Here is a 26,812-nt window from a genome sequence, read left to right as displayed (position 1 = left end):
TAAGTCTATATACAATGTGAGCAAATGAGGTGAGATAAGGGAGGTAAAGGCAAAAAAGGCCATGGTGGCAAAGTAAATACAATATAGCAAGTAAAACACTGGAATGGTAGATTTGTAGTAGAAGAAAGTGCAAAGTAGAAATAAATAATGGGGTGCAAAGGAGCAAAATAAATAAATAAATACAGCAGGGGAAGGGGTAGTTGTTTGGACTAAATTATAGATGGGCTATGTACAGGTGCAGTGATCTGAGAGCTGCTCTGACAGCTGGTGCTTAAAGCTAGTGAGGGAGATAAGTGTTTCCAGTTTCAGAGATTTTTGGAGTTCGTTCCAGTCATTGGCAGCAGAGAACTGGAAGGAGAGACGGCCAAAGGAGGAATTGGCTTTGGGGGTGACCAGAGAGATATACCTGCTGGAGCGTGTGCTACAGGTGGGTGCTGCTATGGTGACCAGTGAGCGGAGATAAGGGGGGACTTTACCTAGCAGGGTCTTGTAGATGACCTGGAGCCAGTGGGTTTGGCGACGATTATGAAGCGAAGGCCAGCCAACAAGAGCATACAGGTCGCAGTGGTGGGTAGTATATGGGGCTTTGGTGACAAAACGGATGGCACTGTGATAGACTGCATCCAGTTTGTTGAGTAGGGTATTGGAGGCTATTTTGTAAATGACATCGCCGAAGTCGAGGATCGGTAGGATGGTCAGTTTTACGAGGGTATGTTTGGCAGCATGAGTGAAGGATGCTTTGTTTTGCGAAATAGGAAGCCAATTCTATATTTAACTTTGGATTGGAGATGTTTGATGTGAGTCTGGAAGGAGAGTTTACAGTCTAACCAGACACCTAGGTATTTGTAGTTGTCCACATATTCTAAGTCAGAACCGTCCAGAGTAGTGATGCTGGACAGGTGGGCAGGTGCAGGCAGCGATTGGTTGAAGAGCATGCATTTAGTTTTACTTGTATTTAGGAGCAGTTGGAGGCCACGGAAGGAGAGTTGTATGGCATTGAAGCTCATCTGGAGGTTAGTTAACAGTGTCCAAAGAAGGTCCAGAGGTATACAGAATGGTGTCATCTGCGTAGAGGTGGATCAGAGACTCACCAGCAGCAAGAGCGACATCATTGATGTATATAGAGAAAAGAGTTGGCCCATAGAGATTGCCAGAGGTCCGGACAATATCTAACAGGCCTCTTGGAGACAGGCTCTTTCTATTCTACTCAGACAGCACCAAGTGTACTGTAAACAGCTGTACTGTAAAACTCCAGGCCAAGACCTTGTAGAAGTCAAAACAAAGGGCAGTGACTGTCAGCTGCTACAAAATCAGTGTTTCACAGAATCAATAATAAATCAGTGTCAATCACAATCACCAGAACACTGGAAATATTACAGAAAGGGAACACTGTGTTAATCACTCTTAACTGGGCTCCCGAGTGGCACAGCGGTCTAAGGAACTGCATCTCAGGGCTTGAGGCGTCACTACAGACACCGTGGTTCGATTCCAGGCTGTATCACAAACGGCCATGATTGGGAGTCCCATAGGGCGGCGCACAATTGGCCCAGTGTCGTCCGGGTTTGGCCGGTGTAGGCCGTCATTGTAAATAAGAATTGGTTCTTAACTGACTTGCCTAGTTAAGTTAAGGTAAAAAATATATATAATGAATTAAATGTTAAATATTCCCATTACAAGGGGAAACAGACCTTAGATTAGTATATAGGGGCAACTACACTCCTACTGACTGAAGACAGCAGTCAGTCAAACCCACCTCCATCATCTCAGGATAGGCCAGGTCCCCGGGGCGTCAGTCTGGATGTAGATGTGCGTCCTGTAGATCAGCCTCTCCTGGACATCCTCCAGCATGTTTCACCACAGCCTCAAACACCCCCAGCTGACCAGCTACACACACACCATGATGTTATACACTTCTCCTCAGCCTGGTTACACACCCTCGCTTTTAGAAATAAACATCATGTCCTAGGAATGTTTTATCTGTTGACGTGTAGGCCTAATTACACTGCTCTCTGAAAATACCTTGTGGTAAATATGTAACATACTATAGCTTGATGGTAAGAGTAACCAGAGGTCCTTTGTATTGCGAGTGACAGTACCGTTTTTGTGGACGTGGTCTTGTAGCATCTCATTATTTAGGATGCCACAGAGTTCTGACAGGGTCTCCAGGTGGATACCGCGGATGATGAGCGGTCGCAGGAAGTCATACAGCGACAGACACAGCAGTTCACTGGAGGGAAGGGGGAGGGGTAAACTCCTTCACTTTCCCACCAGTGAGCAAAAGGCTCCGTAGTGAGTTCACTCACTGCAATTTAAAAGGTCACATTTGAGTTGTCCTCTGGGAAATGACAGTATGTTGAAAATCCATTTCTTCTACAAGAGAGAAACATTAGCAGGAATCTGATCAGTTTAGATACATGTTTTATCTCACTGTGTAGAATGTTACAGCTGCCAGTTCATTCAACAGTAAAGCCATCAGGTGTAAAAAGACAAGACAGACAGAAAAGAAAGAAAATAAATTAAAGAAAAAGAAGGAGAATACTAACAAGGAAATATCCATTCACGTGAGCCTTTACGTCAAGACAAACATAAACTGTACAGAGCTCTGAGCTTCAGTGAGCATTAGCATTAAGGGATGGTGCTACAAAAAAAAAAGGTCAAGGTGTGGGTTTGGAGACAGTACATCCTCTTGTCTAGGTGTGGGTTTGGAGACAGTACTTCCTCTAGTCTAGGTGTGGGTTTGGAGACAGTACTTCCTCTAGTCTAGGTGTGAGTTTGGAGACAGTACTTCCTCTAGTCTAGGTGTGGGTTTGGAGACAGTACATCCTCTAGTCTAGGTGTAGGTTTGGAGACAGTACATCCTCTTGTCTAGGTGTGGGTTTGGAGACAGTAATTCCTCTAGTCTAGGTGTGGGTTTGGAGACAGTACATCCTCTAGTATAGGTGTGGGTTTGGAGACAGTACTTCCTCTAGTATAGGTGTGGGTTTGGAGACAGTACTTCCTCTAGTATAGGTGTGGGTATGGAGACAGTACATCCTCTAGTCTAGGTGTGGGTTTGGAGACAGTACTTCCTCTAGTCTAGGTGTGGGTTTGGAGACAGTACTTCCTCTAGTCTAGGTGTGGGTTTGGAGACAGTACTTCCTCTTGTCTAGGTGTGGGCTTGGAGACAGTACTTCCTCTAGTCTAGGTGTGGGTTTGGAGACAGTACTTCCTCTAGTATAGGTGTGGGTTTGGAGACAGTATATCCTCTAGTCTAGGTGTGGGTTTGGAGACAGTTCTTTCTCTAGTATAGGTGTGGGTTTGGAGACAGTACATCCTCTAGTATAGGTGTGGGTATGGAGACAGTACTTCCTCTAGTCTAGGTGTGGGTTTGGAGACAGTACTTCCTCTAGTCTAGGTGTGGGTTTGGAGACAGTACTTCCTCTAGTATAGGTGTGGGTTTGGAGACAGTACTTCCTCTAGTATAGGTGTGGGTATGGAGACAGTACATCCTCTAGTCTAGGTGTGGGTTTGGAGACAGTACTTCCTCTAGTCTAGGTGTGGGTTTGGAGACAGTACTTCCTCTAGTCTAGGTGTGGGTGAGGAGACAGTACATCCTCTAGTCTAGGTGTGGGTTTGGAGACAGTACTTCCTCTAGTCTAGGTGTGGGTTTGGAAAAAGTACTTCCTCTAGTCTAGGTGTGGGTTTGGAGACAGTACTTCCTCTTGTCTAGGTGTGGGCTTGGAGACAGTACTTCCTCTAGTCTAGGTGTGGGTTTGGAGACAGTACTTCCTCTAGTATAGGTGTGGATTTGGAGACAGTATATCCTCTAGTCTAGGTGTGGGTTTGGAGACAGTTCTTTCTCTAGTATAGCTGTGGGTTTGGAGACAGTACATCCTCTAGTATAGGTGTGGGTATGGAGACAGTACTTCCTCTAGTATAGGTGTGGGTTTGGAGACAGTACTTCCTCTAGTCTAGGTGTGGGTTTGGAGACAGTACTTCCTCTAGTCTAGGTGTGGGTTTGGAGACAGTACTTCCTCTAGTCTAGGTGTGGGTTTGGAGACAGTACTTCCTCTAGTATAGGTGTGGGTTTGGAGACAGTACTTCCTCTAGTATAGGTGTGGGTATGGAGACAGTACATCCTCTAGTATAGGTGTGGGTTTGGAGACAGTACTTCCTCTAGTCTAGGTGTGTGTATGGAGACAGTACTTCCTCTAGTCTAGGTGTGGGTTAGGAGACAGTACTTCCTCTAGTATAGGTGTGGGTTTGGAGACAGTATTTCCTCTAGTATAGGTGTGGGTTTGGAGACAGTACTTCCTCTAGTCTAGGTGTGGGTATGGAGACAGTACATCCTCTAGTCTAGGTGTGGGTTTGGAGACAGTACTTCCTCTAGTATAGGTGTGGGTTTGGAGACAGTATATCCTCTAGTCTAGGTGTGGGTTTGGAGACAGTACTTCCTCTAGTCTAGGTGTGGGTTTGGAGAGAGTATATCCTCTAGTCTAGGTGTGGGTTTGGAGACAGTACTTCCTCTAGTCTAGGTGTGGGTTTGGAGACAGTACTTCCTCTAGTATAGGTGTGGGTTTGGAGACAGTACATCCTCTAGTATAGGTGTGGGTATGGAGACAGTACTTCCTCTAGTATAGGTGTGGGTTTGGAGACAGTACATCCTCTAGTCTAGGTGTGGGTTTGGAGACAGTACTTCCTCTAGTATAGGTGTGGGTTTGGAGACAGTACATCCTCTAGTATAGGTGTGAGTTTGGAGACAGTAATTCCTCTAGTCTAGGTGTGGGTTTGGAGACAGTACATCCTCTAGTATAGGTGTGGGTTTGGAGACAGTACTTCCTCTAGTATAGGTGTGGGTTTGGAGACAGTACTTCCTCTAGTCTAGGTGTGGGTTTGGAGACAGTACTTCCTCTAGTCTAGGTGTGAGTTTGGAGACAGTACTTCCTCTAGTCTAGGTGTGGGTTTGGAGACAGTACATCCTCTAGTCTAGGTGTGGGTTTGGAGACAGTACATCCTCTAGTCTAGGTGTAGGTTTGGAGACAGTACATCCTCTTGTCTAGGTGTGGGTTTGGAGACAGTACTTCCTCTAGTATAGGTGTGGGTATGGAGACAGTACATCCTCTAGTCTAGGTGTGGGTTTGGAGACAGTACTTCCTCTAGTCTAGGTGTGGGTTTGGAGACAGTACTTCCTCTAGTCTAGGTGTGGGTTTGGAGACAGTACATCCTCTAGTCTAGGTGTGGGTTTGGAGACAGTACTTCCTCTAGTCTAGGTGTGGGTTTGGAGACAGTACTTCCTCTAGTCTAGGTGTGGGTTTGGAGACAGTACTTCCTCTTGTCTAGGTGTGGGCTTGGAGACAGTACTTCCTCTAGTCTAGGTGTGGGTTTGGAGACAGTACTTCCTCTAGTATAGGTGTGGGTTTGGAGACAGTATATCCTCTAGTCTAGGTGTGGGTTTGGAGACAGTTCTTTCTCTAGTATAGGTGTGGGTTTGGAGACAGTACATCCTCTAGTATAGGTGTGGGTATGGAGACAGTACTTCCTCTAGTATAGGTGTGGGTTTGGAGACAGTACTTCCTCTAGTCTAGGTGTGGGTTTGGAGACAGTACTTCCTCTAGTCTAGGTGTGGGTTTGGAGACAGTACTTCCTCTAGTCTAGGTGTGGGTTTGGAGACAGTACTTCCTCTAGTATAGGTGTAGGTTTGGAGACAGTACTTCCTCTAGTATAGGTGTGGGTATGGAGACAGTACATCCTCTAGTCTAGGTGTGGGTTTGGAGACAGTACTTCCTCTAGTCTAGGTGTGTGTATGGAGACAGTACTTCCTCTAGTCTAGGTGTGGGTTAGGAGACAGTACTTCCTCTAGTATAGGTGTGGGTTTGGAGACAGTATTTCCTCTAGTATAGGTGTGGGTTTGGAGACAGTACTTCCTCTAGTCTAGGTGTGGGTATGGAGACAGTACATCCTCTAGTCTAGGTGTGGGTTTGGAGACAGTACTTCCTCTAGTATAGGTGTGGGTTTGGAGACAGTATATCCTCTAGTCTAGGTGTGGGTTTGGAGACAGTACTTCCTCTAGTATAGGTGTGGGTTTGGAGACAGTACATCCTCTAGTATAGGTGTGGGTATGGAGACAGTACTTCCTCTAGTATAGGTGTGGGTTTGGAGACAGTACTTCCTCTAGTCTAGGTGTGGGTTTGGAGACAGTACTTCCTCTAGTATAGGTGTGGGTTTGGAGACAGTACATCCTCTAGTATAGGTGTGGGTATGGAGACAGTACTTCCTCTAGTATAGGTGTGGGTTTGGAGACAGTACTTCCTCTAGTCTAGGTGTGAGTTTGGAGACAGTACTTCCTCTAGTCTAGGTGTGGGTTTGGAGACAGTACATCCTCTAGTCTAGGTGTGGGTTTGGAGACAGTACATCCTCTAGTCTAGGTGTAGGTTTGGAGACAGTACATCCTCTTGTCTAGGTGTGGGTTTGGAGACAGTACTTCCTCTAGTATAGGTGTGGGTATGGAGACAGTACATCCTCTAGTCTAGGTGTGGGTTTGGAGACAGTACTTCCTCTAGTCTAGGTGTGGGTTTGGAGACAGTACTTCCTCTAGTCTAGGTGTGGGTTTGGAGACAGTACATCCTCTAGTCTAGGTGTGGGTTTGGAGACAGTACTTCCTCTAGTCTAGGTGTGGGTTTGGAGACAGCACTTCCTCTAGTCTAGGTGTGGGTTTGGAGACAGTACTTCCTCTTGTCTAGGTGTGGGCTTGGAGACAGTACTTCCTCTAGTCTAGGTGTGGGTTTGGAGACAGTACTTCCTCTAGTATAGGTGTGGGTTTGGAGACAGTATATCCTCTAGTCTAGGTGTGGGTTTGGAGACAGTTCTTTCTCTAGTATAGGTGTGGGTTTGGAGACAGTACATCCTCTAGTATAGGTGTGGGTATGGAGACAGTACTTCCTCTAGTATAGGTGTGGGTTTGGAGACAGTACTTCCTCTAGTCTAGGTGTGGGTTTGGAGACAGTACTTCCTCTAGTCTAGGTGTGGGTTTGGAGACAGTACTTCCTCTAGTCTAGGTGTGGGTTTGGAGACAGTACTTCCTCTAGTATAGGTGTGGGTTTGGAGACAGTACTTCCTCTAGTATAGGTGTGGGTATGGAGACAGTACATCCTCTAGTCTAGGTGTGGGTTTGGAGACAGTACTTCCTCTAGTCTAGGTGTGTGTATGGAGACAGTACTTCCTCTAGTGTAGGTGTGGGTTAGGAGACAGTAATTCCTCTAGTATAGGTGTGGGTTTGGAGACAGTATTTCCTCTAGTATAGGTGTGGGTTTGGAGACAGTACTTCCTCTAGTCTAGGTGTGGGTATGGAGACAGTACATCCTCTAGTCTAGGTGTGGGTTTGGAGACAGTACTTCCTCTAGTATAGGTGTGGGTTTGGAGACAGTATATCCTCTAGTCTAGGTGTGGGTTTGGAGACAGTACTTCCTCTAGTCTAGGTGTGGGTTTGGAGACAGTACATCCTCTAGTATAGGTGTGGGTATGGAGACAGTACTTCCTCTAGTATAGGTGTGGGTTTGGAGACAGTACTTCCTCTAGTCTAGGTGTGGGTTTGGAGACAGTACTTCCTCTAGTATAGGTGTGGGTTTGGAGACAGTACATCCTCTAGTATAGGTGTGGGTATGGAGACAGTACTTCCTCTAGTATAGGTGTGGGTTTGGAGACAGTACTTCCTCTAGTCTAGGTGTGGGTTTGGAGACAGTACTTCCTCTAGTCTAGGTGTGGGTTTGGAGACAGTACTTCCTCTAGTATAGGTGTGGGTTTGGAGACAGTACATCCTCTAGTATAGGTGTGGGTATGGAGACAGTACTTCCTCTAGTATAGGTGTGGGTTTGGAGACAGTACATCCTCTAGTCTAGGTGTGGGTTTGGAGACAGTACTTCCTCTAGTCTAGGTGTGAGTTTGGAGACAGTACTTCCTCTAGTCTAGGTGTGGGTTTGGAGACAGTACATCCTCTAGTCTAGGTGTGGGTTTGGAGACAGTACATCCTCTAGTCTAGGTGTAGGTTTGGAGACAGTACATCCTCTTGTCTAGGTGTGGGTTTGGAGACAGTACTTCCTCTAGTATAGGTGTGGGTATGGAGACAGTACATCCTCTAGTCTAGGTGTGGGTTTGGAGACAGTACTTCCTCTAGTCTAGGTGTGGGTTTGGAGACAGTACTTCCTCTAGTCTAGGTGTGGGTTTGGAGACAGTACATCCTCTAGTCTAGGTGTGGGTTTGGAGACAGTACTTCCTCTAGTCTAGGTGTGGGTTTGGAGACAGTACTTCCTCTAGTCTAGGTGTGGGTTTGGAGACAGTACTTCCTCTTGTCTAGGTGTGGGCTTGGAGACAGTACTTCCTCTAGTCTAGGTGTGGGTTTGGAGACAGTACTTCCTCTAGTATAGGTGTGGGTTTGGAGACAGTATATCCTCTAGTCTAGGTGTGGGTTTGGAGACAGTTCTTTCTCTAGTATAGGTGTGGGTTTGGAGACAGTACATCCTCTAGTATAGGTGTGGGTATGGAGACAGTACTTCCTCTAGTATAGGTGTGGGTTTGGAGACAGTACTTCCTCTAGTCTAGGTGTGGGTTTGGAGACAGTACTTCCTCTAGTCTAGGTGTGGGTTTGGAGACAGTACTTCCTCTAGTCTAGGTGTGGGTTTGGAGACAGTACTTCCTCTAGTATAGGTGTGGGTTTGGAGACAGTACTTCCTCTAGTATAGGTGTGGGTATGGAGACAGTACATCCTCTAGTCTAGGTGTGGGTTTGGAGACAGTACTTCCTCTAGTCTAGGTGTGTGTATGGAGACAGTACTTCCTCTAGTCTAGGTGTGGGTTAGGAGACAGTAATTCCTCTAGTATAGGTGTGGGTTTGGAGACAGTATTTCCTCTAGTATAGGTGTGGGTTTGGAGACAGTACTTCCTCTAGTCTAGGTGTGGGTATGGAGACAGTACATCCTCTAGTCTAGGTGTGGGTTTGGAGACAGTACTTCCTCTAGTATAGGTGTGGGTTTGGAGACAGTATATCCTCTAGTCTAGGTGTGGGTTTGGAGACAGTACTTCCTCTAGTCTAGGTGTGGGTTTGGAGACAGTACATCCTCTAGTATAGGTGTGGGTATGGAGACAGTACTTCCTCTAGTATAGGTGTGGGTTTGGAGACAGTACTTCCTCTAGTCTAGGTGTGGGTTTGGAGACAGTACTTCCTCTAGTATAGGTGTGGGTTTGGAGACAGTACATCCTCTAGTATAGGTGTGGGTATGGAGACAGTACTTCCTCTAGTATAGGTGTGGGTTTGGAGACAGTACTTCCTCTAGTCTAGGTATGGGTTTGGAGACAGTACTTCCTCTAGTCTAGGTGTGGGTTTGGAGACAGTACTTCCTCTAGTCTAGGTGTGGGTTTGGAGACAGTACTTCCTCTAGTAATGGTGTGGGTTTGGAGAGAGTATATCCTCTAGTCTAGGTGTGGGTTTGGAGACAGTACTTCCTCTAGTCTAGGTGTGGGTTTGGAGACAGTACTTCCTCTAGTATAGGTGTGGGTTTGGAGACAGTACATCCTCTAGTATAGGTGTGGGTATGGAGACAGTACTTCCTCTAGTATAGGTGTGGGTTTGGAGACAGTACATCCTCTAGTCTAGGTGTGGGTTTGGAGACAGTACTTCCTCTAGTATAGGTGTGGGTTTGGAGACAGTACATCCTCTAGTATAGGTGTGAGTTTGGAGACAGTAATTCCTCTAGTCTAGGTGTGGGTTTGGAGACAGTACATCCTCTAGTATAGGTGTGGGTTTGGAGACAGTACTTCCTCTAGTATAGGTGTGGGTTTGGAGACAGTACTTCCTCTAGTCTAGGTGTGGGTTTGGAGACAGTACTTCCTCTAGTCTAGGTGTGGGTTTGGAGACAGTACTTCCTCTAGTCTAGGTGTGGGTTTGGAGACAGTACTTCCTCTAGTATAGGTGTGGGTTTGGAGACAGTACATCCTCTAGTCTAGGTGTGGGTTTGGAGACAGTACTTCCTCTAGTCTAGGTGTGAGTTTGGAGACAGTACTTCCTCTAGTCTAGGTGTGGGTTTGGAGACAGTACATCCTCTAGTCTAGGTGTGGGTTTGGAGACAGTACATCCTCTAGTCTAGGTGTAGGTTTGGAGACAGTACATCCTCTTGTCTAGGTGTGGGTTTGGAGACAGTACTTCCTCTAGTATAGGTGTGGGTATGGAGACAGTACATTCTCTAGTCTAGGTGTGGGTTTGGAGACAGTACTTCCTCCAGTCTAGGTGTGGGTTTGGAGACAGTACTTCCTCTAGTCTAGGTGTGGGTTTGGAGACAGTACATCCTCTAGTCTAGGTGTGGGTTTGGAGACAGTACTTCCTCTAGTCTGGGTGTGGGTTTGGAGACAGTACTTCCTCTAGTCTAGGTGTGGGTTTGGAGACAGTACTTCCTCTTGTCTAGGTGTGGGCTTGGAGACAGTACTTCCTCTAGTCTAGGTGTGGGTTTGGAGACAGTACTTCCTCTAGTATAGGTGTGGGTTTGGAGACAGTATATCCTCTAGTCTAGGTGTGGGTTTGGAGACAGTTCTTTCTCTAGTATAGGTGTGGGTTTGGAGACAGTACATCCTCTAGTATAGGTGTGGGTATGGAGACAGTACTTCCTCTAGTATAGGTGTGGGTTTGGAGACAGTACTTCCTCTAGTCTAGGTGTGGGTTTGGAGACAGTACTTCCTCTAGTCTAGGTGTGGGTTTGGAGACAGTACTTCCTCTAGTCTAGGTGTGGGTTTGGAGACAGTACTTCCTCTAGTATAGGTGTGGGTTTGGAGACAGTACTTCCTCTAGTATAGGTGTGGGTATGGAGACAGTACATCCTCTAGTCTAGGTGTGGGTTTGGAGACAGTACTTCCTCTAGTCTAGGTGTGTGTATGGAGACAGTACTTCCTCTAGTCTAGGTGTGGGTTAGGAGACAGTACTTCCTCTAGTATAGGTGTGGGTTTGGAGACAGTATTTCCTCTAGTATAGGTGTGGGTTTGGAGACAGTACTTCCTCTAGTCTAGGTGTGGGTATGGAGACAGTACATCCTCTAGTCTAGGTGTGGGTTTGGAGACAGTACTTCCTCTAGTATAGGTGTGGGTTTGGAGACAGTATATCCTCTAGTCTAGGTGTGGGTTTGGAGACAGTACTTCCTCTAGTCTAGGTGTGGGTTTGGAGACAGTACATCCTCTAGTATAGGTGTGGGTATGGAGACAGTACTTCCTCTAGTATAGGTGTGGTTTGGAGACAGTACTTCCTCTAGTCTAGGTGTGGGTTTGGAGACAGTACTTCCTCTAGTATAGGTGTGGGTTTGGAGACAGTACATCCTCTAGTATAGGTGTGGGTATGGAGACAGTACTTCCTCTAGTATAGGTGTGGGTTTGGAGACAGTACTTCCTCTAGTCTAGGTGTGGGTTTGGAGACAGTACTTCCTCTAGTCTAGGTGTGGGTTTGGAGACAGTACTTCCTCTAGTCTAGGTGTGGGTTTGGAGACAGTACTTCCTCTAGTATAGGTGTGGGTTTGGAGAGAGTATATCCTCTAGTCTAGGTGTGGGTTTGGAGACAGTACTTCCTCTAGTCTAGGTGTGGGTTTGGAGACAGTACTTCCTCTAGTATAGGTGTGGGTTTGGAGACAGTACATCCTCTAGTATAGGTGTGGGTATGGAGACAGTACTTCCTCTAGTATAGGTGTGGGTTTGGAGACAGTACATCCTCTAGTCTAGGTGTGGGTTTGGAGACAGTACTTCCTCTAGTATAGGTGTGGGTTTGGAGACAGTACATCCTCTAGTATAGGTGTGGGTATGGAGACAGTACTTCCTCTAGTATAGGTGTGGGTTTGGAGACAGTACTTCCTCTAGTCTAGGTGTGGGTTTGGAGACAGTACTTCCTCTAGTCTAGGTGTGGGTTTGGAGACAGTACTTCCTCTAGTCTAGGTGTGGGTTTGGAGACAGTACTTCCTCTAGTATAGGTGTGGGTTTGGAGACAGTACTTCCTCTAGTATAGGTGTGGGTATGGAGACAGTACATCCTCTAGTCTAGGTGTGGGTTTGGAGACAGTACTTCCTCTAGTCTAGGTGTGTGTATGGAGACAGTACTTCCTCTAGTCTAGGTGTGGGTTAGGAGACAGTACTTCCTCTAGTATAGGTGTGGGTTTGGAGACAGTATTTCCTCTAGTATAGGTGTGGGTTTGGAGACAGTACTTCCTCTAGTCTAGGTGTGGGTTTGGAGACAGTACTTCCTCTAGTATAGGTGTGGGTTTGGAGACAGTACATCCTCTAGTATAGGTGTGGGTATGGAGACAGTACTTCCTCTAGTATAGGTGTGGGTTTGGAGACAGTACTTCCTCTAGTCTAGGTGTGGGTTTGGAGACAGTACTTCCTCTAGTCTAGGTGTGGGTTTGGAGACAGTACTTCCTCTAGTCTAGGTGTGGGTTTGGAGACAGTACTTCCTCTAGTATAGGTGTGGGTTTGGAGAGAGTATATCCTCTAGTCTAGGTGTGGGTTTGGAGACAGTACTTCCTCTAGTCTAGCTGTGGGTTTGGAGACAGTACTTCCTCTAGTATAGGTGTGGGTTTGGAGACAGTACATCCTCTAGTATAGGTGTGGGTATGGAGACAGTACTTCCTCTAGTATAGGTGTGGGTTTGGAGACAGTACATCCTCTAGTCTAGGTGTGGGTTTGGAGACAGTACTTCCTCTAGTATAGGTGTGGGTTTGGAGACAGTACATCCTCTAGTATAGGTGTGAGATTGGAGACAGTAATTCCTCTAGTCTAGGTGTGGGTTTGGAGACAGTACATCCTCTAGTATAGGTGTGGGTTTGGAGACAGTACTTCCTCTAGTATAGGTGTGGGTTTGGAGACAGTACTTCCTCTAGTCTAGGTGTGGGTTTGGAGACAGTACTTCCTCTAGTCTAGGTGTGGGTTTGGAGACAGTACTTCCTCTAGTCTAGGTGTGGGTTTGGAGACAGTACTTCCTCTAGTATAGGTGTGGGTTTGGAGACAGTACATCCTCTAGTCTAGGTGTGGGTTTGGAGACAGTACTTCCTCTAGTCTAGGTGTGGGTTTGGAGACAGTACTTCCTCTAGTCTAGGTGTGGGTTTGGAGACAGTACATCCTCTAGTCTAGGTGTGGGTTTGGAGACAGTACTTCCTCTAGTCTAGGTGTGGGTTTGGAGACAGTACTTCCTCTAGTCTAGGTGTGGGTTTGGAGACAGTACTTCCTCTTGTCTAGGTGTGGGCTTGGAGACAGTACTTCCTCTAGTCTAGGTGTGGGTTTGGAGACAGTACTTCCTCTAGTATAGGTGTGGGTTTGGAGACAGTATATCCTCTAGTCTAGGTGTGGGTTTGGAGACAGTTCTTTCTCTAGTATAGGTGTGGGTTTGGAGACAGTACATCCTCTAGTATAGGTGTGGGTATGGAGACAGTACTTCCTCTAGTATAGGTGTGGGTTTGGAGACAGTACTTCCTCTAGTCTAGGTGTGGGTTTGGAGACAGTACTTCCTCTAGTCTAGGTGTGGGTTTGGAGACAGTACTTCCTCTAGTCTAGGTGTGGGTTTGGAGACAGTACTTCCTCTAGTATAGGTGTGGGTTTGGAGACAGTACTTCCTCTAGTATAGGTGTGGGTATGGAGACAGTACATCCTCTAGTCTAGGTGTGGGTTTGGAGACAGTACTTCCTCTAGTCTAGGTGTGTGTATGGAGACAGTACTTCCTCTAGTCTAGGTGTGGGTTAGGAGACAGTACTTCCTCTAGTATAGGTGTGGGTTTGGAGACAGTATTTCCTCTAGTATAGGTGTGGGTTTGGAGACAGTACTTCCTCTAGTCTAGGTGTGGGTATGGAGACAGTACATCCTCTAGTCTAGGTGTGGGTTTGGAGACAGTACTTCCTCTAGTATAGGTGTGGGTTTGGAGACAGTATATCCTCTAGTCTAGGTGTGGGTTTGGAGACAGTACTTCCTCTAGTCTAGGTGTGGGTTTGGAGACAGTACATCCTCTAGTATAGGTGTGGGTATGGAGACAGTACTTCCTCTAGTATAGGTGTGGGTTTGGAGACAGTACTTCCTCTAGTCTTGGTGTGGGTTTGGAGACAGTACTTCCTCTAGTATAGGTGTGGGTTTGGAGACAGTACATCCTCTAGTATAGGTGTGGGTATGGAGACAGTACTTCCTCTAGTATAGGTGTGGGTTTGGAGACAGTACTTCCTCTAGTCTAGGTGTGGGTTTGGAGACAGTACTTCCTCTAGTCTAGGTGTGGGTTTGGAGACAGTACTTCCTCTAGTCTAGGTGTGGGTTTGGAGACAGTACTTCCTCTAGTATAGGTGTGGGTTTGGAGAGAGTATATCCTCTAGTCTAGGTGTGGGTTTGGAGACAGTACTTCCTCTAGTCTAGGTGTGGGTTTGGAGACAGTACTTCCTCTAGTATAGGTGTGGGTTTGGAGACAGTACATCCTCTAGTATAGGTGTGGGTATGGAGACAGTACTTCCTCTAGTATAGGTGTGGGTTTGGAGACAGTACATCCTCTAGTCTAGGTGTGGGTTTGGAGACAGTACTTCCTCTAGTATAGGTGTGGGTTTGGAGACAGTACATCCTCTAGTATAGGTGTGAGTTTGGAGACAGTAATTCCTCTAGTCTAGGTGTGGGTTTGGAGACAGTACATCCTCTAGTATAGGTGTGGGTTTGGAGACAGTACTTCCTCTAGTATAGGTGTGGGTTTGGAGACAGTACTTCCTCTAGTCTAGGTGTGGGTTTGGAGACAGTACTTCCTCTAGTCTAGGTGTGGGTTTGGAGACAGTACTTCCTCTAGTCTAGGTGTGGGTTTGGAGACAGTACTTCCTCTAGTATAGGTGTGGGTTTGGAGACAGTACATCCTCTAGTCTAGGTGTGGGTTTGGAGACAGTACTTCCTCTAGTCTAGGTGTGGGTTTGGAGACAGTACTTCCTCTAGTCTAGGTGTGGGTTTGGAGACAGTACTTCCTCTAGTATAGGTGTGGGTTTGGAGACAGTACATCCTCTAGTCTAGGTGTGGGTTTGGAGACAGTACATCCTCGAGTCTAGGTGTGGGTTTGGAGACAGTACTTCCTCTAGTATAGGTGTGGGTATGGAGACAGTACATACTCTAGTCTAGGTGTGGGTTTGGAGACAGTACTTACTCTAGTCTAGGTGTGGGTTTGGAGACAGTACTTCCTCTAGTCTAGGTGTGGGTTTGGAGACAGTACTTCCTCTAGTCTAGGTGTGGGTTTGGAGACAGTACTTCCTCTAGTATAGGTGTGGGTTTGGAGACAGTACTTCCTCTAGTATAGGTGTGGGTTTGGAGAAAGTACATCCTCTAGTCTAGGTGTGGGGTTGGAGACAGTACTTCCTCTAGTCTAGGTGTGGGTTTGGAGACAGTACATCCTCTAGTATAGGTGTGGGTATGGAGACAGTACATCCTCTAGTCTAGGTGTGGGGTTGGAGACAGTACTTCCTCTAGTATAGGTGTGGGTTTGGAGACAGTATATCCTCTAGTCTAGGTGTGGGTTTGGAGACAGTACTTCCTCTAGTCTAGGTGTGGGTTTGGAGACAGTACATCCTCTAGTATAGGTGTGGGTTTGGAGACAGTACTTCCTCTAGTCTAGGTGTGGGTTTGGAGACAGTACTTCCTCTAGTATAGGTGTGGGTTTGGAGACAGTACATCCTCTAGTATAGGTGTGGGTATGGAGACAGTACTTCCTCTAGTATAGGTGTGGGTTTGGAGAAAGTACTTCCTCTAGTCTAGGTGTGGGTTTGGAGACAGTACTTCCTCTAGTCTAGGTGTGGGTTTGGAGACAGTACTTCCTCTAGTCTAGGTGTGGGTTTGGAGACAGTACTTCCTCTAGTATAGGTGTGGGTTTGGAGACAGTACATCCTCTAGTATAGGTGTGGGTATGGAGACAGTACTTCCTCTAGTATAGGTGTGGGTTTGGAGACAGTACTTCCTCTAGTCTAGGTGTGGGTTTGGAGACAGTACTTCCTCTAGTATAGGTGTGGGTTTGGAGACAGTACTTCGTCTAGTATAGGTGTGGGTTTGGAGACAGTATATCCTCTAGTCTAGGTGTGGGTTTGGAGACAGTACTTCCTCTAGTCTAGGTGTGGGTTTGGAGACAGTACTTCCTCTAGTATAGGTGTGGGTTTGGAGACAGTACATCCTCTAGTATAGGTGTGGGTATGGAGACAGTACTTCCTCTAGTATAGGTGTGGGTTTGGAGACAGTACTTCCTCTAGTTTAGGTGTGGGTTTGGAGACAGTACATCCTCTAGTCTAGGTGTGGGTTTGGAGACAGTACATCCTCTAGTATAGGTGTGGGTATGGAGACAGTACATCCTCTAGTCTAGGTGTGGGGTTGGAGACAGTACTTCCTCTAGTATAGGTGTGGGTTTGGAGACAGTATATCCTCTAGTCTAGGTGTGGGTTTGGAGACAGTACTTCCTCTAGTCTAGGTGTGGGTTTGGAGACAGTACATCCTCTAGTATAGGTGTGGGTTTGGAGACAGTACTTCCTCTAGTCTAGGTGTGGGTTTGGAGACAGTACTTCCTCTAGTATAGGTGTGGGTTTGGAGACAGTACATCCTCTAGTATAGGTGTGGGTATGGAGACAGTACTTCCTCTAGTATAGGTGTGGGTTTGGAGACAGTACTTCCTCTAGTCTAGGTGTGGGTTTGGAGACAGTACTTCTTCTAGTCTAGGTGTGGGTTTGGAGACAGTACTTCCTCTAGTCTAGGTGTGGGTTTGGAGACAGTACTTCCTCTAGTCTAGGTGTGGGTTTGGAGACAGTACATCCTCTAGTATAGGTGTGGGTATGGAGACAGTACTTCCTCTAGTATAGGTGTGGGTTTGGAGACAGTACTTCCTCTAGTCTAGGTGTGGGTTTGGAGACAGTACTTCCTCTAGTCTAGGTGTGGGTTTGGAGACAGTACTTCGTCTAGTATAGGTGTGGGTTTGGAGACAGTACATCCTCTAGTCTAGGTGTGGGTTTGGAGACAGTACTTCCTCTAGTCTAGGTGTGGGTTTGGAGACAGTACTTCCTCTAGTATAGGTGTGGGTTTGGAGACAGTACATCCTCTAGTATAGGTGTGGGTATGGAGACAGTACTTCCTCTAGTATAGGTGTGGGTTTGGAGACAGTACTTCCTCTAGTTTAGGTGTGGGTTTGGAGACAGTACATCCTCTAGTCTAGGTGTGGGTTTGGAGACAGTAATTCCTCTAGTCTAGGTGTGGGTTTGGAGACAGTACATCCTCTAGTATAGGTGTGGGTTTGGAGACAGTACTTCCTCTAGTATAGGTGTGGGTTTGGAGACAGTACTTCCTCTAGTCTAGGTGTGGGTTTGGAGACAGTACATCCTCTAGTATAGGTGTGGGTTTGGAGACAGTACTTCCTCTAGTCTAGGTGTGGGTTTGGAGACAGTACTTCCTCTAGTATAGGTGTGGGTTTGGAGACAGTACATCCTCTAGTATAGGTGTGGGTATGGAGACAGTACTTCCTCTAGTATAGGTGTGGGTTTGGAGACAGTACTTCCTCTAGTCTAGGTGTGGGTTTGGAGACAGTACTTCTTCTAGTCTAGGTGTGGGTTTGGAGACAGTACTTCCTCTAGTCTAGGTGTGGGTTTGGAGACAGTACTTCCTCTAGTATAGGTGTGGGTTTGGAGACAGTACATCCTCTAGTATAGGTGTGGGTATGGAGACAGTACTTCCTCTAGTATAGGTGTGGGTTTGGAGACAGTACTTCCTCTAGTCTAGGTGTGGGTTTGGAGACAGTACTTCCTCTAGTATAGGTGTGGGTTTGGAGACAGTACTTCGTCTAGTATAGGTGTGGGTTTGGAGACAGTATATCCTCTAGTCTAGGTGTGGGTTTGGAGACAGTACTTCCTCTAGTCTAGGTGTGGGTTTGGAGACAGTACTTCCTCTAGTATAGGTGTGGGTTTGGAGACAGTACATCCTCTAGTATAGGTGTGGGTATGGAGACAGTACTTCCTCTAGTATAGGTGTGGGTTTGGAGACAGTACTTCCTCTAGTTTAGGTGTGGGTTTGGAGACAGTACATCCTCTAGTCTAGGTGTGGGTTTGGAGACAGTACTTCCTCTAGTCTAGGTGTGGGTTTGGAGACAGTACATCCTCTAGTATAGGTGTGGGTTTGGAGACAGTACTTCCTCTAGTATAGGTGTGGGTTTGGAGACAGTACTTCCTCTAGTCTAGGTGTGGGTTTGGAGACAGTACTTCCTCTAACCTAGGTGTGGGTTTGGAGACAGTACTGCCTCTAGTCTAGGTGTGGGTTTGGAGACAGTACTTCCTCTAGTCTAGGTGTGGGTTTGGAGACAGTACTTCGTCTAGTATAAGTGTGGGTTTGGAGACAGTACATCCTCTAGTCTAGGTGTGGGTTTGGAGACAGTACATCCTCTAGTATAGGTGTGGGTTTGGAGATAGTACATCCTCTAGTCTAGGTGTGGGTTTGGAGACAGTACATCCTCTAGTATAGGTGTGGGTTTGGAGACAGTACATCCTCTAGTCTAGGTGTGGGTTTGGAGACAGTACTTCCTCTAGTATAGGTGTGGGTTTGGAGACAGTACTTCCTCTAGTCTAGGTGTGGGTTAGGAGACAGTACTTCCTCTAGTATAGGTGTGGGTTTGGAGACAGTACTTCCTCTAGTATAGGTGTGGGTTTGGAGACAGTACTTCCTCTAGTCTAGGTGTGGGTATGGAGACAGTACATCCTCTAGTCTAGGTGTGGGTTTGGAGACAGTACTTCCTCTAGTATAGGTGTGGGTTTGGAGACAGTACATCCTCTAGTATAGGTGTGGGTTTGGAGACAGTAATTCCTCTAGTCTAGGTGTGGGTTTGGAGACAGTACATCCTCTAGTATAGGTGTGGGTTTGGAGACAGTACTTCCTCTAGTATAGGTGTGGGTTTGGAGACAGTACTTCCTCTAGTCTAGGTGTGGGTTTGGAGACAGTACTTCCTCTAGTCTAGGTGTGGGTTTGGAGACAGTACTTCCTCTAGTCTAGGTGTGGGTTTGGAGACAGTACTTCCTCTAGTATAGGTGTGGGTTTGGAGACAGTACTTCCTCTAGTCTAGGTGTGGGTTTGGAGACAGTACTTCCTCTAGTCTAGGTGTGGGTTTGGAGACAGTACTTCCTATAGTATAGGTGTGGGTTTGGAGACAGTACATCCTCTAGTATAGGTGTGGGATTGGAGACAGTACATCCTCTAGTATAGGTGTGGGTATGGAGACAGTACTTCCTCTAGTATAGGTGTGGGTTTGGAGACAGTACTTCCTCTAGTCTAGGTGTGGGTTTGGAGACAGTACTTCTTCTAGTCTAGGTGTGGGTTTGGAGAGAGTACTTCCTCTAGTCTAGGTGTGGGTTTGGAGACAGTACTTCCTCTAGTATAGGTGTGGGTTTGGAGACAGTACAGTCTCTAGTATAGGTGTGGGTATGGAGACAGTACATCCTCTAGTATAGGTGTGGGTTTGGAGACAGTACTTCCTCTAGTCTAGGTGTGGGTTTGGAGACAGTACTTCCTCTAGTATAGGTGTGGGTTTGGAGACAGTACTTCCTATAGTATAGGCGTGGGTTTGGAGACAGTATATCCTGTAGTCTAGGTGTGGGTTTGGAGACAGTACTTCCTCTAGTCTAGGTGTGGGTTTGGAGACAGTACTTCCTCTAGTATAGGTGTGGGTTTGGAGACAGTACATCCTATAGTATAGGTGTGGGTATGGAGACAGTACTTCCTCTAGTATAGGTGTGGGTTTGGAGACAGTACTTCCTCTAGTCTAGGTGTGGGTTTGGAGACAGTAATCCTCTAGTCTAGGTGTGGGTTTGGAGAGAGTACTTCCTCTAGTCTAGGTGTGGGTTTGGAGACAGTACTTCCTCTAGTATAGGTGTGGGTTTGGAGACAGTACATCCTCTAGTATAGGTGTGGGTATGGAGACAGTACATCCTCTAGTATAGGTGTGGGTTTGGAGACAGTACTTCTTCTAGTCTAGGTGTGGGTTTGGAGACAGTACTTCCTCTAGTATAGGTGTGGGTTTGGAGACAGTACTTCCTCTAGTATAGGCGTGGGTTTGGAGACAGTATATCCTGTAGTCTAGGTGTGGGTTTGGAGACAGTACTTCCTCTAGTCTAGGTGTGGGTTTGGAGACAGTACTTCCTCTAGTATAGGTGTGGGTTTGGAGACAGTACATCCTATAGTATAGGTGTGGGTATGGAGACAGTACTTCCTCTAGTATAGGTGTGGGTTTGGAGACAGTACTTCCTCTAGTCTAGGTGTGGGTTTGGAGACAGTAATCCTCTAGTCTAGGTGTGGGTTTGGAGACAGTAATTCCTCTAGTCTAGGTGTGGGTTTGGAGACAGTACATCCTCTAGTATAGGTGTGGGTTTGGAGACAGTACTTCCTCTAGTATAGGTGTGGGTTTGGAGACAGTACTTCCTCTAGTCTAGGTGTGGGTTTGGAGACAGTACATCCTCTAGTCTAGGTGTGGGTTTGGAGACAGTACATCCTCTAGTATAGGTGTGGGTTTGGAGACAGTACATCCTCTAGTCTAGGTGTGGGTTTGGAGACAGTACTTCCTCTAGTATAGGTGTGGGTTTGGAGACAGTACTTCCTCTAGTCTAGGTGTGGGTTTGGAGACAGTACTTCCTCTAGTATGGGTGTGGGTATGGAGACAGTACTTCCTCTAGTATAGGTGTGGGTATGGAGACAGTACTTCCTCTAGTATAGGTGTGGGTATGGAGACAGTACTTCCTCTAGTATAGGTGTGGGTTTGGAGACAGTACATCCTCTAGTATAGGTGTGGGTTTGGAGACAGTAATTCCTCTAGTATAGGTGTGGGTTTGGAGACAGTACATCCTCTAGTATAGGTGTGGGTTTGGAGACAGTACTTCCTCTAGTATAGGTGTGGGTTTGGAGACAGTACTTCCTCTAGTCTAGGTGTGGGTTTGGAGACAGTACTTCCTCTAGTCTAGGTGTGGGTTTGGAGACAGTACTTCCTCTAGTCTAGGTGTGGGTTTGGAGACAGTACTTCCTCTAGTATAGGTGTGGGTTTGGAGACAGTACTTCCTCTAGTCTAGGTGTGGGTTTGGAGACAGTACTTCCTCTAGTCTAGGTGTGGGTTTGGAGACAGTACTTCCTCTAGTATAGGTGTGGGTTTGGAGACAGTACATCCTCTAGTATAGGTGTGGGTTTGGAGACAGTACATCCTCTAGTATAGGTGTGGGTATGGAGACAGTACTTCCTCTAGTATAGGTGTGGGTTTGGAGACAGTACTTCCTCTAGTCTAGGTGTGGGTTTGGAGACAGTACTTCCTCTAGTCTAGGTGTGGGTTTGGAGACAGTACTTCCTCTAGTCTAGGTGTGGGTTTGGAGACAGTACTTCCTCTAGTATAGGTGTGGGTTTGGAGACAGTACATCCTCTAGTATAGGTGTGGGTATGGAGACAGTACTTCCTCTAGTATAGGTGTGGGTTTGGAGACAGTACTTCCTCTAGTCTAGGTGTGGGTTTGGAGACAGTACTTCCTCTAGTATAGGTGTGGGTTTGGAGACAGTACTTCCTCTAGTATAGGTGTGGGTTTGGAGACAGTATATCCTGTAGTCTAGGTGTGGGTTTGGAGACAGTACTTCCTCTAGTCTAGGTGTGGGTTTGGAGACAGTACTTCCTCTAGTATAGGTGTGGGTTTGGAGACAGTACATCCTCTAGTATAGGTGTGGGTATGGAGACAGTACTTCCTCTAGTCTAGGTGTGGGTTTGGAGACAGTAATCCTCTAGTCTAGGTGTGGGTTTGGAGACAGTAATTCCTCTAGTCTAGGTGTGGGTTTGGAGACAGTACTTCCTCTAGTATAGGTGTGGGTTTGGAGACAGTACTTCCTCTAGTATAGGTGTGGGTTTGGAGACAGTACTTCCTCTAGTCTAGGTGTGGGTTTGGAGACAGTACTTCCTCTAGTCTAGGTGTGGGTTTGGAGACAGTACTTCCTCTAGTCTAGGTGTGGGTTTGGAGACAGTACTTCCTCTAGTCTAGGTGTGGGTTTGGAGACAGTACATCCTCTAGTATAGGTGTGGGTTTGGAGATTGTACATCCTCTAGTCTAGGTGTGGGTTTGGAGACAGTACTTCCTCTAGTATAGGTGTGGGTTTGGAGACAGTACTTCCTCTAGTCTAGGTGTGGGTTTGGAGACAGTACTTCCTCTAGTATAGGTGTGGGTTTGGAGACAGTACATCCTCTAGTATAGGTGTGGGTTTGGAGACAGTACTTCCTCTAGTATAGGTGTGGGTTTGGAGACAGTACTTCCTCTAGTCTAGGTGTGGGTTTGGAGACAGTACTTCCTCTAGTCTAGGTGTGGGTTTGGAGACAGTACATCCTCTAGTCTAGGTGTGGGTTTGGAGACAGTACATCCTCTAGTCTAGGTGTGGGTTTGGAGACAGTACTTCCTCTAGTATAGGTGTGGGTTTGGAGACAGTACTTCCTCTAGTCTAGGTGTGGGTTTGGAGACAGTACTTCCTCTAGTATGGGTGTGGGTATGGAGACAGTACTTCTTCTAGTATAGGTGTGGGTATGGAGACAGTACTTCCTCTAGTATAGGTGTGGGTATGGAGACAGTACTTCCTCTAGTATAGGTGTGGGTTTGGAGACAGTACATCCTCTAGTATAGGTGTGGGTTTGGAGACAGTAATTCCTCTAGTATAGGTGTGGGTTTGGAGACAGTACATCCTCTAGTATAGGTGTGGGTTTGGAGACAGTACTTCCTCTAGTATAGGTGTGGGTTTGGAGACAGTACTTCCTCTAGTCTAGGTGTGGGTTTGGAGACAGTACTTCCTCTAGTCTAGGTGTGGGTTTGGAGACAGTACTTCCTCTAGTCTAGGTGTGGGTTTGGAGACAGTACTTCCTCTAGTATAGGTGTGGGTTTGGAGACAGTACTTCCTCTAGTCTAGGTGTGGGTTTGGAGACAGTACTTCCTCTAGTCTAGGTGTGGGTTTGGAGACAGTACTTCCTCTAGTATAGGTGTGGGTTTGGAGACAGTACATCCTCTAGTATAGGTGTGGGTTTGGAGACAGTACATCCTCTAGTATAGGTGTGGGTATGGAGACAGTACTTCCTCTAGTATAGGTGTGGGTTTGGAGACAGTACTTCCTCTAGTCTAGGTGTGGGTTTGGAGACAGTACTTCTTCTAGTCTAGGTGTGGGTTTGGAGAGAGTACTTCCTCTAGTCTAGGTGTGGGTTTGGAGACAGTACTTCCTCTAGTATAGGTGTGGGTTTGGAGACAGTACATCCTCTAGTATAGGTGTGGGTATGGAGACAGTACTTCCTCTAGTATAGGTGTGGGTTTGGAGACAGTACTTCCTCTAGTCTAGGTGTGGGTTTGGAGACAGTACTTCCTCTAGTCTAGGTGTGGGTTTGGAGACAGTACTTCCTCTAGTATAGGTGTGGGTTTGGAGACAGTATATCCTGTAGTCTAGGTGTGGGTTTGGAGACAGTACTTCCTCTATTCTAGGTGTGGGTTTGGAGACAGTACTTCCTCTAGTATAGGTGTGGGTTTGGAGACAGTACATCCTCTAGTATAGGTGTGGGTATGGAGACAGTACTTCCTCTAGTCTAGGTGTGGGTTTGGAGACAGTAATCCTCTAGTCTAGGTGTGGGTTTGGAGACAGTAATTCCTCTAGTCTAGGTGTGGGTTTGGAGACAGTACATCCTCTAGTATAGGTGTGGGTTTGGAGACAGTACTTCCTCTAGTATAGGTGTGGGTTTGGAGACAGTACTTCCTCTAGTCTAGGTGTGGGTTTGGAGACAGTACTTCCTCTAGCCTAGGTGTGGGTTTGGAGACAGTACTTCCTCTAGTCTAGGTGTGGGTTTGGAGACAGTACTTCCTCTAGTCTAGGTGTGGGTTTGGAGACAGTACATCCTCTAGTATAGGTGTGGGTTTGGAGATTGTACATCCTCTAGTCTAGGTGTGGGTTTGGAGACAGTACTTCCTCTAGTATAGGTGTGGGTTTGGAGACAGTACTTCCTCTAGTCTAGGTGTGGGTTTGGAGACAGTACTTCCTCTAGTATAGGTGTGGGTTTGGAGACAGTACATCCTCTAGTATAGGTGTGGGTATGGAGACAGTACTTCCTCTAGTATAGGTGTGGGTTTGGAGACAGTACTTCCTCTAGTCTAGGTGTGGGTTTGGAGACAGTACTTCTTCTAGTCTAGGTGTGGGTTTGGAGAGAGTACTTCCTCTAGTCTAGGTGTGGGTTTGGAGACAGTACTTCCTCTAGTATAGGTGTGGGTTTGGAGACAGTACATCCTCTAGTATAGGTGTGGGTATGGAGACAGTACTTCCTCTAGTATAGGTGTGGGTTTGGAGACAGTACTTCCTCTAGTCTAGGTGTGGGTTTGGAGACAGTACTTCCTCTAGTATAGGTGTGGGTTTGGAGACAGTACTTCCTCTAGTATAGGTGTGGGTTTGGAGACAGTATATCCTGTAGTCTAGGTGTGGGTTTGGAGACAGTACTTCCTCTAGTCTAGGTGTGGGTTTGGAGACAGTACTTCCTCTAGTATAGGTGTGGGTTTGGAGACAGTACATCCTCTAGTATAGGTGTGGGTATGGAGACAGTACTTCCTCTAGTCTAGGTGTGGGTTTGGAGACAGTAATCCTCTAGTCTAGGTGTGGGTTTGGAGACAGTAATTCCTCTAGTCTAGGTGTGGGTTTGGAGACAGTACATCCTCTAGTATAGGTGTGGGTTTGGAGACAGTACTTCCTCTAGTATAGGTGTGGGTTTGGAGACAGTACTTCCTCTAGTCTAGGTGTGGGTTTGGAGACAGTACTTCCTCTAGCCTAGGTGTGGGTTTGGAGACAGTACTTCCTCTAGTCTAGGTGTGGGTTTGGAGACAGTACTTCCTCTAGTCTAGGTGTGGGTTTGGAGACAGTACTTCCTCTAGTATAGGTGTGGGTTTGGAGACAGTACTTCCTCTAGTCTAGGTGTGGGTTTGGAGACAGTACTTCCTCTAGTCTAGGTGTGGGTTTGGAGACAGTACTTCCTCTAGTCTAGGTGTGGGTTTGGAGACAGTACTTCCTCTAGTCTAGGTGTGGGTTTGGAGACAGTACATCCTCTAGTATAGGTGTGGGTTTGGAGATTGTACATCCTCTAGTCTAGGTGTGGGTTTGGAGACAGTACTTCCTCTAGTATAGGTGTGGGTTTGGAGACAGTACTTCCTCTAGTCTAGGTGTGGGTTTGGAGACAGTACTTCCTCTAGTATAGGTGTGGGTTTGGAGACAGTACATCCTCTAGTATAGGTGTGGGTTTGGAGACAGTACTTCCTCTAGTATAGGTGTGGGTTTGGAGACAGTACTTCCTCTAGTCTAGGTGTGGGTTTGGAGACAGTACATCCTCTAGTCTAGGTGTGGGTTTGGAGACAGTACATCCTCTAGTATAGGTGTGGGTTTGGAGACAGTACATCCTCTAGTCTAGGTGTGGGTTTGGAGACAGTACTTCCTCTAGTATAGGTGTGGGTTTGGAGACAGTACTTCCTCTAGTCTAGGTGTGGGTTTGGAGACAGTACTTCCTCTAGTATGGGTGTGGGTATGGAGACAGTACTTCTTCTAGTATAGGTGTGGGTATGGAGACAGTACTTCCTCTAGTATAGGTGTGGGTATGGAGACAGTACTTCCTCTAGTATAGGTGTGGGTTTGGAGACAGTACATCCTCTAGTATAGGTGTGGGTTTGGAGACAGTAATTCCTCTAGTATAGGTGTGGGTTTGGAGACAGTACATCCTCTAGTATAGGTGTGGGTTTGGAGACAGTACTTCCTCTAGTATAGGTGTGGGTTTGGAGACAGTACTTCCTCTAGTCTAGGTGTGGGTTTGGAGACAGTACTTCCTCTAGTCTAGGTGTGGGTTTGGAGACAGTACTTCCTCTAGTCTAGGTGTGGGTTTGGAGACAGTACTTCCTCTAGTATAGGTGTGGGTTTGGAGACAGTACTTCCTCTAGTCTAGGTGTGGGTTTGGAGACAGTACTTCCTCTAGTCTAGGTGTGGGTTTGGAGACAGTACTTCCTCTAGTATAGGTGTGGGTTTGGAGACAGTACATCCTCTAGTATAGGTGTGGGTTTGGAGACAGTACATCCTCTAGTATAGGTGTGGGTATGGAGACAGTACTTCCTCTAGTATAGGTGTGGGTTTGGAGACAGTACTTCCTCTAGTCTAGGTGTGGGTTTGGAGACAGTACTTCTTCTAGTCTAGGTGTGGGTTTGGAGAGAGTACTTCCTCTAGTCTAGGTGTGGGTTTGGAGACAGTACTTCCTCTAGTATAGGTGTGGGTTTGGAGACAGTACATCCTCTAGTATAGGTGTGGGTATGGAGACAGTACTTCCTCTAGTATAGGTGTGGGTTTGGAGACAGTACTTCCTCTAGTCTAGGTGTGGGTTTGGAGACAGTACTTCCTCTAGTATAGGTGTGGGTTTGGAGACAGTACTTCCTCTAGTATAGGTGTGGGTTTGGAGACAGTATATCCTGTAGTCTAGGTGTGGGTTTGGAGACAGTACTTCCTCTAATCTAGGTGTGGGTTTGGAGACAGTACTTCCTCTAGTATAGGTGTGGGTTTGGAGACAGTACATCCTCTAGTATAGGTGTGGGTATGGAGACAGTACTTCCTCTAGTCTAGGTGTGGGTTTGGAGACAGTAATCCTCTAGTCTAGGTGTGGGTTTGGAGACAGTAATTCCTCTAGTCTAGGTGTGGGTTTGGAGACAGTACATCCTCTAGTATAGGTGTGGGTTTGGAGACAGTACTTCCTCTAGTATAGGTGTGGGTTTGGAGACAGTACTTCCTCTAGTCTAGGTGTGGGTTT

General features: G+C 46.6%; 1 pseudogene; it reads right to left on the bottom strand.

Annotated features, from left to right (window-relative positions):
- The window catches only part of LOC106586799 (conserved oligomeric Golgi complex subunit 3-like), a 71,339-nt pseudogene that overhangs the window by 22,140 nt on the left and 22,387 nt on the right, over positions 1 to 26,812 (bottom strand).

The sequence above is a fragment of the Salmo salar genome, chromosome ssa25 (genome assembly GCF_905237065.1).
Source record: "Salmo salar chromosome ssa25, Ssal_v3.1, whole genome shotgun sequence".
Lineage (NCBI taxonomy): Eukaryota > Metazoa > Chordata > Actinopteri > Salmoniformes > Salmonidae > Salmo > Salmo salar.
Note: the sequence above shows the minus strand (reverse complement) of the source record. Positions and strands in the feature narration are given on the sequence as shown.